The following is a 20,103-nucleotide window of genomic DNA, read 5'->3' as shown; positions in this document are numbered from 1 at the left end:
TATAGTGGTGTACATTTTTCCATGTTTACACAGATAGCTGTGTAGACATTGCCATGTTTACACAGATAGCATTGTAGATATTTCCATGTTTATACAGATAGCTGTTTAGATATTTCCATGTTTATAAAGATATCGGTGTAGATATATCCATGTTTATAGAGATAGCGGTGGAGATATATCCAAGTTTATACATATAGCGATGTAGATATTTCCATGTTTATACAGATAGCGGTGTAGGTACTAGCATATTTATGCAGGTAGCGGTGTATATATTTCCATATTTATACAGATAGTGGGGTAGATATATCCATGTTTATACAGATAACGGTGGAGATATTTCCATTTTTATACAGATGGCGGTGTAGATTTTTCCAAGTTAATAAAGATAGCGCTGTAGATATTTCCATGTTTATACAGATAGCGGTGTAGATATTTCCATGTTTATACAGATTGCGCTGTAGGTATTTCGATGTTTATACAGATAGCGGTGTAGATATTTCCATGTTTACACAGATGGCTTTGTAGATATTTCCAAATATATACATGTGGAAGCGTAGATATTTCCATGTTTATACAGATGGGGTGTAGATATTTCCATGATTATAGACATAGCCTTGTAGATATTTCCATGTTTATACAGATAGCTGTGTAGACTTTTCCAAGTTTATACAGATAGCGGTGTAGATATTTCCATATTTATACAGATAGCGGTGTAGGTATTTCCATGTTTATACAGAGAGCGGTTTAGATATTTTCATGTTTATACAGATAGCGGTGTAGATATTTCCATGTTTATACAGATGGCGGTGTTGACAATTCCATGTATATAGAGATAGCGGTGTAGATATTTCCATATGTATACAGATAGCTTTTTAGGTATTTCCATGTTTGTACAGATAGCGTTGTAGTCATTTGCATGTTTATACAGATTGCGGTGTAGTTATTTCCAAGTTTATGTAGATAGCTGTGTAGATATTTCCATGTTTATACAAATGTCAGTGTAGATATTTCCATGTTTATACAGATGGTAGCGAAGTTATTTCCATGTTTATATAAATGGAGGTGTAGATATTTCCATGTTTATACAGATAGTGATGTTGATATTTCCATGTTTGTACAGATGGCTGTGAAGGTATATCCATGTTTATTCAGATGTCGCTGTAGATATTTCCATGTTTTCAGAGATAGCAGTGTAGATATTTCCATATTTATGCAGATAGCAGTGTATATATTTCCATGTTTATACAGATAGCGGTGTAGATATTTCCATGTTTATACAGATAGCGGTGTAGATATTTCCATGTTTATAGAGATAGCGGTGTAGATATTTGCATGATTATACAGATAGCGGTGTAGATATTTCCATGATTATACAGATAGCGGTGTAGATATTTCCATGATTATACAGATAGCGGTGTAGATATGTCCATGTTTATACAGATAACGGTGTAAATATTTCCAGGTTTATACAGGTAGCGGTGTAGATATTTCCATGTATATACAGATAGCAGTGGAGATATGTCCATGTTTATACAGATGGTGGTGTAGATATTTCCAAGTTAATAAAGATAGCGCTGTAGATATTTCCATGTTTATACAGATAGCGGTGTAGATATTTCCATGTTTATACAGATTGCGGTGTAGTTATTTCCATGTTTATACAGATTGCGGTGTAGGTATTTCCATGTTCATACAGACAGCGGTGTAGATATTTCCATGTTAATACAGATGGCTGTGTAGATATTTACAAATATATACAGGTGGAAGGGTAGATATTTCCATGTTTATACAGATGGGGTGTAGATATTTCCACGATTATAGACATAGCCTTGTAGATATTTCCATGTTTATACAGATAGCTGTGTAGACTTCTCCAAGTTTATACAGATAGCGGTGTAGATATTTCCATATATATACAGATAGCGGTGTACGTATTTCCATGTTTATACAGAGAGCGGTGTAGATATTTCCATGTTTATACAGATAGCAGTGTAGATATTTCCATGTTTATACAGACGGCGGTGTAGACAATTCCATGTATATAGAGATAGCGGTGTAGATATTTCCATATGTATACAGATAACTGTTTAGGTATCTCCATGTTTATACAGATAGCGTCGTAGTCATTTGCATGTTTATACAGATTGCGGTGTAGTTATTTCCAAGTTTATGTAGATAGCTGTGTAGATATTTCCATGTATATACAAATGTCAGTGTAGATATTTCCATGTTTATACAGATGGTAGCGACGTTATTTCCATGTTTATATAAACGGAGGTGTAGATATTTCCATGTTTATACAGATAGTGGTGTAGATATTTCCATGTTTGTACCGATGGCTGTGAAGGTATATCCATGTTTATTCAGATGTCGCTGTAGATATTTCCATGTTTTCAGAGATAGCGGTGTAGATATTTCCATATTTATGCAGATACAGTGTATCTATTTCCATGTTTATACAGATAGCGGTGTAGATATTTCCATGTTTATACAGATAGCGTTGTAGATATTTCTATGTTTATAGAGATAGCGGTGTAGATATTTCCATGATTATACAGATAGCGGTGTAAATATTTCCATGATTATACAGATAGCGGTGTAGATATTTCCATGTTTATACAGATAACGTTGGAGATATTTCCATATTTATACAGATGTCAGTGTAGATATTTCCAAGTTTATACAGATAGCTATGTAAATATTTCCATGTTTTATAGATTGCGGTGTATGTATTTCCATGTTTATAGAGATAGCGGTGTAGATATTTCCATGTTTATACAGATGGCTGTGTAGATATTTCCATGTGTGTACAGTTGGCAGTGTAGCTATTTCCATGTTTATACAGATGGATGTGTAGATATTTCCATGTTTATAGAGATGGCTGTGTAGATATTTCCATGTTTATACAGATGGCAGTGTAGGTATTTCCATGTTTATACAGATAGTCGTGTAGATATTTCCAAGTTTATGCAGATGACTGTGTAGGTATTTCCATGTTTATACAGATGGTGGTGTAGATATTTCCATGTTTATAGAGATAGCCATTTAGATATTTCCATGTTTATACAGATAGCGGTGTAGACATTTCCATGTTTACACAGATAGCGGTGTAGATATTTCCATGTTTATACAGATTGTGGTGTAGATATTTCAATGTCTATAGAGATAGCGGTGTAGATATTTCCATGTTTATACAGATGGCTGTGTAGATATTTCCATGTGTATACAGATGGCAGTGTAGATATTTCCATGTTTATGCACATGGAGGTGTAGATATTTCCAGGTTTATACAGATGACTGTGTAGATATTTCCATGTTTTTACAGATGGCGGTGTATATATTTCCATGTTTATACAGATAGTGGTGTAGACATTTCCATGTTTATAGAGACAGCGTTGTAGATATTTCCAAATTTATAGAGAAATCAGTTTAGATATTTCCATGTTTATACATATAGCAGTGTATGTATTTCCATGTTTATACAGTCAGTGGTGTACACATTTCCATGTTTATACAGATCGTTGTGTAGACATTTCCATGTTTATACAGATAGCGGTGTAGATATTTCCATGTTTATACAGATAGCGGTGGAGATGTTTCCATGTTTACAGAGATTGCGGTGTAGATATTTCCATATTTGCACAGATTGCGGTGTAGACATTTCCATCTTTACACAGATAGCGGTGTACATATTTCCATGTTTACACAGATAGCTGTGAAGTTATTCCCATGTTTACACAGAAAGTGTTGTAGACATTTACATGTTTATACAGGTAGCGGTGTTGATATTTCCATGTTTAAAAAAATAGCGGTGTAGATTTTTCCATGTTTATAGAGATATCGCTGGAGATCTTTCCATGTTTATACAGATAGCAATGTAGAGATTTCCATGTTTATACAGATAGCGGTGTAGATATTTCCATGTTTATACAGATAGCGGTGGAGATATTTCCATGTTTATACAGATAGCGGTGTAGATATTTCCATGTTTATACAGATAGCGGGGGAGACATTTCCAAGTTTATACAGAGAGCGGTGGAGATATTTCCATGTTTATACAGATGGCAGTGTATATATTTCCATGTTTATAGAGTTAGCTGTGTAGATATTTCCATGTTTACAGAGATAGCGGTGTAGATATTTCCATGTTTATACAGATGGCAGTGTAGATATTTCCATGTTTATACACATAACTGTGTAGGTATTTCAATGTTTATGCAGATGGTGGTGTAGATATTTCCATGTTTATAGAGATAGCCATGTAGATGTTTCCATGTTTATACAGATAGCGGTGTATGCATTCCCATGATTATAGTGATAGCAGTGTAGATATTTCCATATTTATACAGATAGCGGTGTTGATATTTCCATGTTTACACAGATAGCGGTGTAGATATTTCCATGTTTATACAGAGAGCGGTGTAGATATTTCCATGTTTATACAGATAGCGGTGTAGGTATTTCCATGTTTATAGAGATTTCGGTGTAGATATTTCCGTGTTTATACTGATGGATGTGTAGGTATTTCCATGTGAGTACAGATGGCTTTGTAGATATTTCCATTTTTACACCGATGGAGGTGTAGATATTTCCATGTTTATACAGATGAATGTGCAGATATTTCCATGTTTTTGAAGATGGTGGTGTAGATATTCCCATGTTTATACAGATAGCGGTGTGGCTATTTCCATGTTTATACAGATACGGTGTAGATATTTCCATGTATATAGAGATGGCTGTGTAGATATTTCCATGTTTATACAGATTGCAGTGTAGATATTTCCATGTTTATACACATAGTGGTGTAGATATTTCCATGTTTATTGAGATGGCGGTGTATATATTTCCATTTATATACAAATAGCGGTGTAGATATTTCCATGTTTACAGAGATAGCAGAGTAGGTATTTCCATATTTGCACAGATTGCGGTGTAGATATTTCCATCTTCACACAGAAAGTGGCGTACATATTTCCATGTTTGCACAGATAGCTGTGTAGATATTTTGATGTTTACACAGATAGTGTTGTAGATGTTTCCACGTTTATACAGATAGCGGTGGAGATATTTCCATGTTTGTACAGATAGCGATGTAGATTTTTCCATGTTTATACAGATAGCGGTGTAAATATTTCCAAGTTTATACAGATATCGGTGAAGATATTTCCATGTTTATACAGAGAGCGGTGTAGATATTTCCATGTTTATACAGATAGCGGTGTAGATATCTCCAGGTTTATACAGATACTGGTGGAGATATGTCCATGTTTATTTGATAGCGATGTGGATATTTCCATGTTTATACAGACAGCGGTGTAGTTATTTCCATGTGTGTACAGGTGGCAGTGTAGATATTTCCATGTTTATACTGACGGAGGTGTAGATATTTCCATGTTTATACAAATGGCTGTGTAGGTATTTCCATGTTTTTACAGATGTTGGTGTAGATATTTCCAAGTTTATACAGATAGCGGTGTGGGTTTTTCCATGTTTATACAGATAGCCGTGTAGATATTTCCATGTTTATGGAGATGGCTCTGTAGTTATTTCCATGTTTATACAGATGGCAGTGTAGATATTTCCAAGTTTATACAGATGGTGGTGTAGATATTTCCATGTTTATGCAGTTGACTGTGTAGTTATTTCGATGTTTATTCAGGTGGCGGTTTAGATATTTCCATGTTTATAGAGATAGCAGTGTAGATATTACCATGTTTATACAGATAACGGTGTAGATATTTCCATGCTTATAGAGATAACGGTGAAGATATTTCCATATTTATACAGATAGCGGTGTAGCTATTTCCATGTTTTTACAGATAGCGGTGTTGATATTTCCATGTTTATACAGATATCGGTGTAGATATTTACATGTTTATACAGATCGTGTTGTAGATATTTCCATGTTTATACAGATACCGGTGGAGATATTTCCATGTTTATACAGGTAGCGGTGTAGATATTCCCATGTTTATAGAGATCACGGCGTAGACATTTCCATCTTTCTACAGATGGCAGTGAAGATATTTCTATATTTATACAGATGGCGGTGTAGATATTTTCACGTCTATAGAGATTGCGGTGTAGATATTTCCATGTTTATACAGATGGCGGTGTAGATATTTCCATGTGTATAGAGATGGCGGTGTAAGTACTTCTATGTTTATAGAGTTAGCGGTGGAGATATTTCCCTGTTTATAGAGATGGCGGTGTAGGTATTTCCATGTTTATAGAGATAGTGGTGTAGATATTTCCATGTTTATACAGATGGCGGTGTAGATATTTGCATGTTTCTACAGATGACGGTGTTGGAAATTCCATGTTTATACAGATGGCGGTGTACATATTTCCATGTTTATACAGATAGGGTTGTAGATATTTCCATGTTTATACAGATAGCGGTGTAGATATTTCCATGTTTATACAGATAGCGGTGTAGATATTTCCATGTTTATACAGACAGCGGTGTGGATATTTCCATGTTTATACAGATAGCGGTGTAGATATTTCCATTTTTGCACATATGGTGGTGTAGATATTTCCATGTTTATTGAGATGGCGTTGTAGACATTTTCATGTTTATAGAGATGGCGGTGTAGGTATTTCCATGTGTATAGAGAAAGCGCAGTATATATTTCCATGTTTACACAGATGGCTGTGTAGGTATTTCCATGTTTATACAGATGGCAGTGTAGATATTTCCATATTTATAGAGAGGGTGTTGTAGATATTTCCATGTTTATACAGATGACTGTGTAGGTATTTCCATGTTTATACAGATGGCGGTGTAGGTATTTCCATGTTTATAGAGATTGCGGTCTAGATATTTCCATGTATATACAGATAGCGGTGTAGATATTTACATGTTTATAGAGATAGCAGTGTAGATATTTCCATATTTATACAAATAGCGGTGTAGGTATTTCCATGTTTATTCAGATGGCGGTGTTGATATTTCCATGTTTAAACAGATAGCGGTGTGGCTAATTCCATGTTTTTACAGATGGCAGTGTAGATATTCCCATGTTTATACAGATAGTGGTGTAGATATTTCCATGTTTATACAGATGGAGATGTAGATATTTCCATGTTTATATAGATGACTGTGAAGATATTTCCATGTTTTTACAGATAGTGATGTAGATATTTCCATGTTTATACATATAGCGGTGTAGATATTTCCATGTTTATACAGATAGCGTTGTAGATTTTCCCATATTTATACAGATAGCGGTGTAGATATTTCCATGTTTATACAGATCGTGGTGAAAATATTTCCAGGTTTATAGAGATAGCGGTGTAGATATTTCCATGTTTATACAGATAGCGGTGTATATATTTCCATGTTTACAGAGATAGCAGTGAAGACATTTCCATATTTGCACACATCACGGTGTAGATATTTCCATATTTACACATATAGTGGTGTACATTTTTCCATGTTTACACAGATAGCTGTGTAGACATTGCCATGTTTACACAGATAGCATTGTAGATATTTCCATGTTTATACAGATAGCTGTTTAGATATTTCCATGTTTATAAAGATATCGGTGTAGATATATCCATGTTTATAGAGATAGCGGTGGAGATATATCCAAGTTTATACATATAGCGATGTAGATATTTCCATGTTTATACAGATAGCGGTGTAGGTACTAGCATATTTATGCAGGTAGCGGTGTATATATTTCCATATTTATACAGATAGTGGGGTAGATATATCCATGTTTATACAGATAACGGTGGAGATATTTCCATTTTTATACAGATGGCGGTGTAGATTTTTCCAAGTTAATAAAGATAGCGCTGTAGATATTTCCATGTTTATACAGATAGCGGTGTAGATATTTCCATGTTTATACAGATTGCGCTGTAGGTATTTCGATGTTTATACAGATAGCGGTGTAGATATTTCCATGTTTACACAGATGGCTTTGTAGATATTTCCAAATATATACATGTGGAAGCGTAGATATTTCCATGTTTATACAGATGGGGTGTAGATATTTCCATGATTATAGACATAGCCTTGTAGATATTTCCATGTTTATACAGATAGCTGTGTAGACTTTTCCAAGTTTATACAGATAGCGGTGTAGATATTTCCATATTTATACAGATAGCGGTGTAGGTATTTCCATGTTTATACAGAGAGCGGTTTAGATATTTTCATGTTTATACAGATAGCGGTGTAGATATTTCCATGTTTATACAGATGGCGGTGTTGACAATTCCATGTATATAGAGATAGCGGTGTAGATATTTCCATATGTATACAGATAGCTTTTTAGGTATTTCCATGTTTGTACAGATAGCGTTGTAGTCATTTGCATGTTTATACAGATTGCGGTGTAGTTATTTCCAAGTTTATGTAGATAGCTGTGTAGATATTTCCATGTTTATACAAATGTCAGTGTAGATATTTCCATGTTTATACAGATGGTAGCGAAGTTATTTCCATGTTTATATAAATGGAGGTGTAGATATTTCCATGTTTATACAGATAGTGATGTTGATATTTCCATGTTTGTACAGATGGCTGTGAAGGTATATCCATGTTTATTCAGATGTCGCTGTAGATATTTCCATGTTTTCAGAGATAGCAGTGTAGATATTTCCATATTTATGCAGATAGCAGTGTATATATTTCCATGTTTATACAGATAGCGGTGTAGATATTTCCATGTTTATACAGATAGCGGTGTAGATATTTCCATGTTTATAGAGATAGCGGTGTAGATATTTGCATGATTATACAGATAGCGGTGTAGATATTTCCATGATTATACAGATAGCGGTGTAGATATTTCCATGTTTATACAGATAGCGGTGGAGATATTTCCATATTTATACAGATGGTAGTGTAGATATTTCCAAGTTTATACAGACAGATATGTAGATAATTCCATGTTTATATAGATTGTGGTGTATGTACTTCCATGTTTATAGAGATAGCGGTGTAGATATTTCCATGTTTATACAGATGGCTGTGAAGATATTTCCATGTGTGTACAGTTGGCAGTGTAGGTATTTCCATGTTTATACAGATGGATGTGTAGATATTTCCATGTTTATAGAGATGGCTGTGTAGATATTTCCATGTTTATACAGATGGATGTGAGGGTATTTCCATGTTTATACAGATAGTTGTGTAGATATTTCCAAGTTTATGCAGATGACTGTGTAGGTATTTCCATGTTTGTACAGATAGCGGTGTAGGTATTTCCATGTTTATACTGATAGCGGTGTAGATATTTCCATGTTTATACAGATGGCGGTGTTGACAATTCCATGTATATAGAGATAGCGGTGTAGATATTTCCATATGTATACAGATAACGGTTTAGGTATTTCCATGTTTACACAGATAGCGTTGTAGTTATTTCCATGTTTATACAGATTGTGGTGTAGTTATTTCCAAGTTTATGTAGATAGCTGTGTAGATATTTCCATGTTTATACAAATGGCAGTGTAGATATTTCCATGTTTATACAGATGGTAGCGAAGATATTTCCATGTTTATATAGATGGAGGTGTAGATATTTCCATGTTTATACAGATAGTGGTGTAGATATTTCCATGTTTGTACAGATGGCTGTGAAGGTATATCCATGTTTATTCAGATGTCGCTGTAGATATTTCCATGTTTTTAGAGATAGCGGTGTAGATATTTCCATGTTTATACAGATGGCAGTGTAGATATTTCCATGTTCATACAGATAACTGTGTAGGTATTTCAATGTTTTTGCAGATGGTGGTGTAGATATTTCCATAAATATAGAGATAGCCAGGTAGATATTTTCATGTTTATACAGATAGCGGTGTAGGCATTCCCATGATTATAGAGATAGCAGTGTAGATATTTCCATATTTATACAGATAGTGGTGTTGATATTTCCATGTTTACACAGATAGCGGTGTAGATATTTCCATGTTTATACAGAGAGCGTTGTAGATATTTCCATGTTTATACAGATAGTGGTGTAGGTATTTCCATGTTTATAGAGATATCAGTGTAGATATTTCCATGTTTATAGAGATGGCGGTGTAACTATTTCCATGTATATAGAGATAGAGGTGTAGATATTTCCATGTTTATACTGATGGATGTGTAGGTATTTCCATGTGTATACAGATGGCATTGTGGATATTTCCATGTTTATACAGATGGTGGTGTAGATATTTCCATGTTTACACAGATGACTGTATAGGTATTTCCATGTTTATACAGATGGCGGTGTAGATATTTCCATGTTTATAGAGATAGCGTTGTAGATATTTCCATATTTATACAGATAATGGTGTAGAAATTTCTATGTTTATACAGATAGCGGTATAAATATTTCCATGACTTTTCAGATCACGGTGTAGATATTTCCATGTTTATATAGATAGCGGTGTTGGTATTTCCACGTTTATACAGATAGCGGTGTAGATATTTCCATCATTTTACAGATATCGGAATAGATATTTCCATGTTTACACAGATTGCGGTGTAGATATTTCCATCTTTCTACAGATGGCATTGTAGATATTTCCATGTTTATACAGATGGCGGTGTAGATATTTCCATGTTTATATAGATGGTGGTGTAGATATTACCATGTTTATACAGATAGCGGTATGGTATTTCCATGTTTATACAGATCGTGGTGAAGATATTTCCATGTTTATACAGATCGCGGTGTAGATATTTCCATGTTTATACAGATCGCGGTGTAGATATTTCCGTGTTTATACAGATAGCGGTGTAGATATTTCCTTGTTTATACAGATAGCGGTGTAGATATTTCCATGTTTATAGAGATCGTGGTGTAGATATTTCCGTGTTTATACAGATAGCGGTGTGGATATTTCCTTGTTTATACAGATAGCGGTGTAGATATTTCCATGTTTATAGAGATAGCGGTGTTGGTATTTCCATGTTTATACAGATAGCGATGTAGATATTTCTATGTTTATACACCTAGCGGTGCAGATATTTATATCTTTATACAGATGGCATTGTAGATATTTCCTTAATCACACAAATGCCGGTGTAGAGGTTTCCATGTTTATACACATGGCGGAGTAGTTAGTTCCATGTTTATGGAGATGGCAGTGTAGATATTTTCATGTTTATAGAGATGGCGGTGTAGATATTTCCATGTTTATAGAGATAGCAGTGTAGATATTTACATGTTTATACAGATGGCTGTGTAGATATTTCCATGTGTATACAGATGGCATTGTAGATATTTCCATGTTTATAGAGATGACTGTATAGGTATTTCCATGTTTTTACAGATGCCCGTGCAAATATTTCTATGTTTATAGAGATAGCAGTGTAGATATTTCCATGTTTGAACAGATGGCGGTGTTGATATTTCCATCTATACACAGATGGCCGTGTAGGCATTTCCATGTTTATACAGATGGCGGCGTAGATATTTCCATGGACATGCAGATGGCGGTGTAGGTATTTCCATGTTTATACAGATAGCGGTGTAGATATTTCCATGTTTACACAGATGGTGGTGTAGATATTTCCGTGTTTATACACATGGCGGTGTAGATACTTCCATTTTTATGGAGATGGCAGTGTAGATATTTTCATGTTTATAGAGATGGCGGTGAAGATATTTACATATTTAAAGAGATAGCGGTGTAGATATTTCCATGTATATACAGATGGCAATGTAGATATTTCCATATTTATACAGATGTCTGTGTAGATATTTCCATGTGTATACAGATGGTATTGTAGGTATTTCCATGTTTATACAGATGGTGGTGTAGATATTTCCATGTTTATTCAGATGACTGTGTAGATATTTCCATGTTTTTACAGATGGCAGTGTAGATTTGTCAATGTTTATAGAGATGGCACTGTAGATATTTCCATGTTTATAGAGATAGCTCTGTAGATATTTCCATGTTTATACAGATGGCGGTGTAGATATTTCCATGTTTATAGAGATAGCTCTGTAGATATTTCCATGTTTATACAGATAGCGGTGTAGATATTTCCATGTTTATACAGATCGCGGTGTAGATATTTCCATGTTAATACAGATCGCGGTGTAGATATTTCCATGTTTATACAGATAGCGGTGTAGATATTTCCATATTTTTACAGATATCGGTGTAGATATTTCCATGTTTATAGAGATAGCGGTGTAGGTATTTCCATGTTTATAGACATAGCGGTGTAGATATTTCCATGTTTATATAGATGGCATTGAAGATATTTCCATGCTTTTACCGATAGCGGTGTTGGTATTTCCACATTTATACAGATAGCGATGTAGATATTTCCATGTTTATACAGCTCGCGGTGCAGGCGTTTATATCTTTATACAGATGGCATTGTAGATATTTCCTTATTCACACAGATGGCCGTGTATATGTATCCATGTTTATACAGATGGCGAAGAAGTTAGTTCCATGTTTATGGAGATGGCAGTGTAGATATTTTCATGTTTATAGAGATGGCGGTGTAGATATTTCCATGCTTATAGAGATAGCAGTGTAGATATTTACATGTTTATACAGATGGCTGTGTAGGTATTTCCATATGTATACAGATGTCATTGTACAAATTTCCATGTTTATACAGATGACGGTATAGGTATTTCCATGTTTTTACAGATGGCAGTGCAGATATTTCCATGTTTATAGAGAAATCGATGTAGATATTTCCATGTTTGTACAGATGGCGGTGTTGATATTTCCATCTATACACAGATGGCCGTGTAGATATTTCCATGTTTACACAGATGGCGGCATAGATATTTCCATGGACATGCAGATGGCGGTGTAGATATTTCCATGTTTATACAGATAGCGGTGTAGATATTTCCATGTTTACACAGATGGTGGTGTAGATATTTCCGTGTTTATACACATGGCGGAGTAGATACTTCCATCTTTATGGAGATGGCAGTGTATATATTTTCATGTTTATAGAGATGGCGGTGTAGATATTTCCATATTTATAGAGATAGCCGTGTACATATTTCCATCTTTCTACAGATGGCAGTGTAGATATTTCCATGTTTATACAGATGGCCGTGTAGGTATTTCCATATTTATAAAGATGTCTGTGTAGATATTTCCATGTGTATACAGATGGTATTGTAGGTATTTCCATGTATATACAGATGGTGGTGTAGATATTTCCATGTTTATTCAGATGACTGTGTAGATATTTCCATGTTTTTACAGATGGCAGTGTAGATATTTCAATGTTTATAGAGATGGCGCTGTAGATATTTCCATGTTTAAAAAGATAACGGTGGAGATATTTCCATGTTTATACAGCAGCCGTGGAGATATTTCCATGTTTATACACATAGCGGTGTACATATTTCCATATTTATAGAGACAGCGGTGTAGGTATTTCCATGTTTATACAGATAGCCGTGCAGATATTTCCATGTTTACACAGATGTCTATGCAGATATTTCCATATTTATACAGAGGGCTGTGTAGATATTTATATGTTTATACAGATGGCAGTGTAGATATATCCATGTTCCTACACATGACTGTGTAGGTATTACCATCTATATACAGATGGCTTTGTAGATATTTCCATGTTTATAAAGATAGCGGTGCAGAAATTCCCATGTTTATTCAGATATCGCTGTATTTATTTCCATTTTTATACAGATCGTGGTGTAGTTATTTCCATGTTTATACACATAGCGGTGCAGATATTTCCATGTTTATACAGATAGCGGTGTAGATATTTCCATGTTTATACAGACCACGGTGTAGATATTTCCATGTTTATACAGATAGCGGTGCAGATATTTCCATGTTTGTACAGATGGCGGTGTTGATATTTCCATCTATACACAGATGACAGTGTCGATATTTCCATGTTTATACAGATGTCGGCGCAGATATTTCCATGGATATGTAGATAGCGGGGTAGATATTTCCATGTTTATACAGATAGTGGTGTAGTTATTTCCATGTGTATATAGATAGCGGTGTAGATATTTCCATGTATATACACATGGCTGTGTAGATATTTCCATGTTTATACAGATGGCGTTGTAGATATTTCCATGTTTATACAGATAACTTTGTAACTATTTCCATGTTTATATAGATGGCGGTGTAGATATTTCGATATTTATAGAGATAGCAGTGTAGATATTTCCATGTTTATACAGATAGTGGTGTAGATATTTCCATGTTTATACAGATAGGGGTGTAGATATTTCCATGTTTATAGAGATGGCGGTGTAGATATTTCCATGTTTATACAGATCACGGTGTAGATATTTGCTTGTTTATACAAATAGCGGTGTAGGTATTTCCATGTTTATACATATAGCGGTGTAGATATTTCCATGTATATACAGATGGCTGTGTAGATATTTCCATGTTTATGCAGATGGCAGTGTAGATATTTCCATGTTTATACAGATGACTTTATAGGTATTTCCATGTTTATACAGATGGCGGTGTAGATATTTCCATGTTTATAGAGATAGCTGTGTAGATATTTCCATGTTTATACAGATTGCGATGTAGATAATTCCATGTTTATACAGATCGCGGTGTAGATATTTCCATGTTTATACAGATCGCGGTGTAGATATTTCCATGTTTATACAGATAGCGGTGTAGATATTTCCATGTTTTTACAGATATCGGTGTAGATATTTCCATGTTTACACAGATTGCGGTGTAGATATTTCCATCTTTCTACAGATGGCATTGTAGATATTTCCATGTTTATACAGATGGCGGTATAGATATTTCCATGTTTATATAGATGGTGGTGTAGATATTACCGTGTTTATACAGAGAGCGGTGCAGATATTTCCATGTTTATACAGATCGTGGTGAAGATATTTCCATGTTTATACGGATCGCGGTGTAGATATTTCAATGTTTATACAGATCGCGGTGTAGATATTTCCGTGTTTATACAGATAGCGGTGTAGATGTTTCCATGTTTATACAGATATCGGTGTAGATATTTCCATGTTTATACAGATAGCGGTGTAGATATTTCCATGTTTATACAGATAGCGGTGTAGATATTTCCATGTTTATACAGATAGCGGTGTAGATATTTCCATGTTTAAACAGATGGTAGTGTAGATATTTCCGTGTTTATACACATGATGGAATAGATACTTCCATCTTTATGGAGATGGCAGTGTAGATATTTTCATGTTTATAGAGATGGCTGTGTAGATATTTCCATGTTTATACAGATTGCGATGTAGATAATTCCATGTTTATACAGATCGCGGTGTAGATAATTCCATGTTTGTACAGATGGCGGTGTAGATATTTCCATGTGTATACAGATGGTATTGTAGGTATTTCCATGTTTATACAGATGGTGGTGTAGATATTTCCACGTTTATTCAGATGACTGTGTAGATATTTCCATGTTTTTACAGATGGCAGTGTATATTTGTCAATGTTTATAGAGATGGCGCTGTAGGTATTTCCATGTTTATACAGATAACGGTGGAGATATTTCCATGTTTATACAGACCGCATTGTAGATATTCCCATGTTTATAGATATAGCAGTGTAGATATTTCCATGTTTGTACAGATGGCGGTGTTGATGTTTCCATCTATACACAGATTGCCGTGTAGGTATTTCCATGTGTATACAGATGGCATTGTAGATATTTCCATGTTTATACAGATGGTGGTGTGGATAATTCCATGTTTACACAGATGACTCTATAGGTATATCCATGTTTATACAGATGGCGGTGTAGATATTTCCATGTTTATAGAGATAGCGTTGCAGATATTTCCATATTTAAACAGATAATGCTGTAGAATTTTCCATGTTTATACAGACAGCAGTGTAAATATTTCCATGTTTATACAAATAGCGGTGTAGTTATTTCCATGTTTATACAGATAGTGGTGTAGATATTTCCATGTATATACAGATGGCTGTGTAGATATTTCCATGTTTATACAGATGGCTTTGTAGATATTTCCATGTTTATACAGATGACATTGTAGGTATTTCCATGTTTATACAGATGGCGGTGTAGATATTTCCATGTTCACAGAGATAGCTGTGTAGATATTTCCATGTTTATACAGATCGCGGTGTAGATATTTCCATGTTTATTCAGATAGCAGTGTAGATATTTCCATGTTTATACAGATAGCGGTGTAGAAATTTCCATGTTTTTAGAGATAGTGGTGTAGTTATTTCCATGTTTATAGACATAGCGGTTTAGATATTTCCATGTTTATATAGATGGCGTTGTAGATATTTCTATGTTTATACCGATAGCGGTGTTGGCATTTCCACGTTTATACAGATAGCGATGTAGATATTTCCATGTTTATACAGCTCGCGGTGCAGATATTTATATCTTGATACAGTTGGCATTGTACATATTTCCTTATTCACACTGATGGCGGTGTAGATGTTTCCATGTTTATACAGATGGTGGAGTAGTTAGTTCCACGTTTATGGAGATGGCAGTGTATTTTCATGTTTATAGAGATGGCGGTGTAGATATTTCCATGTTTATAGAGATAGCAGTGTAGATATTTACATGTTTATACAGATGGCTGTGTAGATATTTACATGTGTATACAGATGGCATTGTAGATATTTCCATGTTTATACAGATGTCTGTATAGGTATTTCCATGTTTTTACAGATGGCAGTGCAGATATTTCCATGTTTATAGAGATAGCGTTGTAGATATTTCCATGTTTGTACAGATGGCGGTATTGATATTTCCATCTATACACAGATGGCCGTGTAGATATTTCCATGTTTATACAGATGGTGGCGTAGATATTTTCATGGATATGCAGATGGCGGTGTAGATATTTCCATGTTTATACAGATAGCGGTGTAGATATTTCCATGTTTAAACAGATGGTAGTGTAGATATTTCCGTGTTTATACACATGGCGGAGTAGATACTTCCATCTTTATGGAGATGGCAGTGTAGATATTTTCATGTTTATAGAGATGGCGGTGTAGATATTTCCATATTTATAGAGATAGCGGTGTAGATATTTCCATCTTTCTACAGATGGCAGTGTATATATTTCCATGTTTATACCGATGGCAGTGTAGATATTTCCATGTTTATACCGATAGTGGTGTAGATTTTTCCATGTTTATAAAGATAACTGTGAAGGTATTTCCATGTTTATACAGATGGCGGTGTAGATATTTCCATGTTTATGGAGATAGCCATCTAGATATTTCCATGTTTATACAGATATCAGTGCAGATATTTCTGTGTTTATACAGATAGCGTTGGAGATATTTCCATGTTTATACAGATGGCGGTGTTGATATTTCGATGTTTATACCGATGGCAGTGTAGATATTTCCACGTTTATACAGATAGTGGTGTAGATGTTTCCATGTTTATACAGATGACTGTGTAGGTATTTCCATGTTTATACAGATGGCGGTGTAGATATTTCCATGTTTATAGAGATAGCCATGTAGATATTTCCATGTTTATACAGATTTCTTTGTAGGCATTTCCGTGTTTATAGAGATAGCGTTGTAGATATTTCAATATTTATAGAGATAGGTGTGTAGATATTTCCATGTTTATACAGATAGTGGTGTAGATATTTCCATGTTTATACAGATAATGGGGTAGATATTTCCATGTTTACAGAGATATCGTAGTAGATATTTTGATATTTGTACAGATTGCGGTGTACATATTTTCATCTTTACACAGATAGTGGTGTACATGTTTCCATGTTTACACAGATAGCTGTGTAAATATTTCCATGTTTACACAGATATTTTTGAAGTTATTCCCATGTTTATACAGATAGCGGTGTAGATATTTCCATGTTTATAAAGATAGCGGTGTAGATATTTCCATGTTTATACAGACAGTGGTGTAGGTATTTCCATGTTTATGCAATCGACTCTGTAGATATTTCCATGTTTATACAGATGGTGGTGTAGATATTTCCATGTTTCTAAAGATAGCCAAGTAGATATTTCCACGTTTATACAGCAAGTGGTGTAGATATTTCCATGTTTATAGAGATAGCGCTGTAGATATTTCCATATTTTTACAGATAGCAGTGTAGATATTTCCATGTTTATACAGATTGCGGTGTAGATATTTCCATGTTTATACAGATTGCGGTGTGTGCATTTCCATGATTATGGAGATAGCGGTGTAGATATTTCCATGTTTATACAGATGGCTGTGTAGATATTTCCATGTGTACACAGATGGCGGTGTAGCTATTTCCAAGTTTATGCAGATGGTGGTGTAGATATTTCCATGTTTATGCAGATGGCAGTGTAGACATTACCAAGTTTGTGGAATGGCGGTGTAGATATTTCCATGTTTATTGAGATAGCGGTGTAGATATTTCCATGTTTATAGAGATAGCGGTGTAGGTATTTCCATGTTTATAGTGATAGCGCTATAGATCTTTCCATGTTTATACAGATAGCGGTGAAGATATTTCCATTTATATGCAGATAGCGTTGTTCATATTTCCATGTTTATAGGGATAGCGGTGTAGATATTTCCAGGTTTATACAGATAGCGGTGTAGATATTTCCATGTTTATACAGATGACTTTGTAGGTATTCCCATGTTTATACAGATGTCGGTGTAGATATTTTCAGGTTTATCGAAATAGAGGTGTAGATATTTCCATGTTTATACAGATAGCGGTGTAGTAATTTCCATGTTTACAAAGATAGCGGTGTAGATATTTCCAAATTTATATAGATAGCGGTGTAGATATTTCCATGTTTATATAGATAGCATTGTAGATGTTTCCATGTTTATACAGATAGCGGTGTAGATATTTCCATGTTTATAGAGATGGTGGTGAAGATATTTCCATGTTTATAGAGATAGTGGTGTAGACATTTCCATGTTTATAGAGATAGGGCTGTAGATATCTCCATGTTTATTCAGCTCCTGGTGTAGATATTTCCATCTTTATACAGATGGCAGTGTAGACATTTTGATGTTTATACAGATAGTGGTGTAGATATTTTCATGTATATAGAGTTGGTGGTGTAGATATTTCCAAGTTTATAGAGATTGCGGTGTAGATATTTCCATGTTTATAGAGATGGCGGTGTAGGTATTTCCATGTTTATAGAGACAGCGGTGTAGATACTTCACGTTTCTACAGATGGCGTTGTAGATATTTCCATGTGTATACAGATGGCAGTGTAGATATTTCCATGTATAAAGATATGGTTGTGTAGATATTTCCATGTTTATACAGATGACTGTGTAGATATTTGCATGTTTATACAGATGGCGGTGTAGATATTTCCATGTTTATAGAGATAACAGTGTAGATATTTCCATGTTTATAAAGATAGCGGTGTAGATATTTCCATGTTGATACAGATAGCGGTGTGGATATTTCCATGTTTACAGAGATAGCGGTGTAGATATTTCGATCTTTTCACAGATTGCGCTGTAGATATTTCGATCTTTACACAGATAGCTGTGTAGATATTTGCAAGTTTACACAGATATCTGTGTAGATATTTCCTTGTTTACACAGATAGATTTGTAGATATTTCCATGTTTATACAGATATCGTTGTAAATATTTCCGTGTTTAAAGAAATGGCGTTGTAGATATTTCAATGTTTATAGAGATGGCGGTGTAGATATTTCCATGTTTATAGAGATAACGGTGTAGATATTTCCATGTTTATACTGATTGCGGTGGAGATATTTCCATGTTTATACAGATAGCGATGTAGATATTTCCATGTTTATGGAGATGGCTGTGTAGATATTTCAATGTTTATACAGATGGCAGTGTAGATATTTCCATGTTTATACAGAAAGTGGTGTAGATATTTCCATGTTTATACAGATGACTGTGTAGGTATTCCCATGTTTATACAGATGTCGGTGTAGTTATTTTCAGGTTTATAGAAATAGAGGTGTAGATATTTCCATGTTTATACAGATAGCGGTGTAGTTATTTCCATGTTTACAAAGATAGCAGTGTAGATATTTACATATTTATATAGATAGCGGTGTAGATATTTCCATGTTTATATGGATAGCGATGTAGATGTTTCCATGTTTATACAGATAGCTGTGTAGATATTTCCA

This window comes from Pan paniscus, chromosome 16 (genome assembly GCF_029289425.2).
Source record: "Pan paniscus chromosome 16, NHGRI_mPanPan1-v2.0_pri, whole genome shotgun sequence".
Taxonomy (NCBI): Eukaryota; Metazoa; Chordata; class Mammalia; order Primates; family Hominidae; genus Pan; species Pan paniscus.
This window is presented reverse-complemented; position numbering follows the sequence as displayed.